This window comes from Leucopleurus acutus (genome assembly GCF_964270905.1).
Source record: "Leucopleurus acutus genome assembly, chromosome: 9".
Taxonomy (NCBI): Eukaryota; Metazoa; Chordata; class Mammalia; order Artiodactyla; family Delphinidae; genus Leucopleurus; species Leucopleurus acutus.
Genome location: NC_139144.1, coordinates 62367526 through 62369751, shown reverse-complemented (window position 1 = coordinate 62369751; position 2226 = coordinate 62367526). Strand labels below are relative to the sequence as shown.

Genomic DNA, 2226 nt, shown 5'->3' with positions numbered 1-2226 from the left:
TGGAGGGCTTGTTAAAACGATTGTGACGCATCACATGAACGACCGCGGTCACGTGAGCACAGTTTTCGCGGGGCTCTGGCGGCGGCTTCCTCTGGTAAGTTGCGGTCACGGTCATCTCTCGGTCTCCCACCGCCGGCCCGGGGGAGGGGGGAGGAAGCGAGGGCGCTGCCAGGCGGCCCAGACGACGCCAGCACAAGAGCCCCCGCCGCCCCGCTGCCCCCCCGGACCTCTGCGACCCCAGTTCCTGGCGCACAGGCTTTTGGTGCTGTTGCTTTCTTCCTTGGCTTCGGCTATGATAATCCTGCTGATCTCAGACTCAGGTTACAAGGATATGCAGGTGAATACCACGAAATTCATGCTGCGGGATGCCTGGTATTCTTGGCCCAATGTAATTTTGTGTTTCTTTGGTGGCTTTTTTTTTTTTTTTTTTTGCGGTACGCGGGCCTCTCACTGTTGTGGCCTCTCGCGTTGCGGAGCACAGGCTCCGGACGCGCAGGCTCAGCGGCCATGGCTCATGGGCACAGCCGCTCCGCGGCATGTGGGATCTTCCCGGCCGGGGCACGAACCCGTGTTCCCTGCATCGGCAGGCGGACTCTCAACCACTGCGCCCACCAGGGAAGCCCCTCTTTGGTGGCTTTTTGATAGAGCAAGCATTTGGAATACGATGGGGCACCATTATTTTTAGTTGCTATTTGTTTTTGCCCTGGGTGGAATATTTAATGCTTTTTGGCTGACGGAGTTTGGACGGTTATGTTTGGGATGGGTGGGGACTCCTTAGCAGTTGCCCAGAATACGTATGCTGTGAGTTGGTTTAAAGGCAAAGAATTAAACTTGGTGTTTGGTGTAAGTTGGACTCCAGCTTAGCATGGCTGGAATTGGAAGAACAGTAAACATGAACCTCATGAGATGGCTGTATTCTAAGGTTTAAGCTTCCTTGGGTTCTGCTGGTCACACAAACCTTGGGGTCACACTTATGACTGGGGGTATAACATGTATTCTTTCACTAGTCTGTGCCTTGGCCCTTGCTTATTTGGATCAGACAGCAGAAAGAATCCTTCATAAAGAACAAAGCAAAACAGGTGAAGCTATTAAGTTGACTGATGTGAAGGACTTCTCCTTTCCCCTGTGGCTATATTTATCACCTGTGTCTGCTATTATGTTGCTGTGTTCCCTTTCATTGGACTTCACAAAGATTTCTTTACAGAGAAATTTGGATTTTTCTCCCAGACAGCGAGTGATATTAGCAGTATAGTGTTTGGGCTCCTGGTGGATAAAACGGGAAGTAACATCATCTTTGTGCAATGGTGACCACGCTTGCTTCCCACATGATGCTGGCCTTTATGCTGTGGAACACTTGGATTGCTGTGTGTCTCCTGGGACTCTACTATTCGTTGCTTGCCTGTGCATTGTGGCCAATGGTGGCGTTTGTAGTTCCTGAACATCAACTGGGAACCGCATATGGCTTCATGCAGTCCATTCAGAATCTTGGGTTGGCCTTCATTTCCATCATTGCTGGCATGATATTGGATACTCGGGGATATTTGTTTTTAGAAGTTTTCTTCATTGCCTGTGTTTCTTTGTCACTGTTATCTGTGGTCTTACTCCACTTGTTGAATCATATCCAAGGTGGGAACCTAAATTATTCTGCAAGACAAAGGGAAGAAACAAAACTTTCTCATGCAGAATGAGAAGTTTAAATGACTGTGTCATGAGAATGGGCTGCACACATCATTAGTTTGAAAAACTCCTTTTTTTTTCAAATTTAGAGTTTAGTTGTTAGGAAAAATAATGGTCTGGAGAGTTATTATATTTATATTTTGAATACACTTATTTTAAAGTATAATTCTGAGGACTGTTTTAGCCTGTGTCTTTTGTATTGCTGAAGAATTCTACTTTGGGATAGGCTCATCAGTGGTGAAGTTCAGAAAATTGTACCTGGTACATGTGGGTGATTTTGAGTACGGACACTGAATAATGGAAATCTTTGGATCTCGTATTGAGATAATTTTCACAAAGAGTATCATAGGAATATGGCCTTTTCTTTATCTTAAAGCAAAAAAAAAAAGCTTTTGAGGGAGTAGAAGGGATTTTATTTTTTTGGTCGTTTTGTATCTTGTCCATCATGTGCCCCAACTGCACATGCACACAGTTATTTTTAGTCCCTTATAGTTTCTTTGTATTCTGTTGCTCCAGGAAACGTGTGTCCAGGTACAAGTGCTGCAGCAA

At 46.0% G+C, this 2226-nt stretch overlaps 1 pseudogene across 1 annotated transcript; it reads left to right on the top strand.

The window, feature by feature from the left end:
• The first annotated feature begins 277 nt into the window (after positions 1 to 277).
• On the top strand, positions 278 to 1837 carry LOC309966104 (lysosomal dipeptide transporter MFSD1-like; annotated as a pseudogene). Its single transcript has 2 exons — positions 278 to 407; positions 616 to 1837. The product of its transcript is annotated as a lysosomal dipeptide transporter MFSD1-like (transcript).
• The last annotated feature ends 389 nt before the right edge of the window (positions 1838 to 2226 follow it).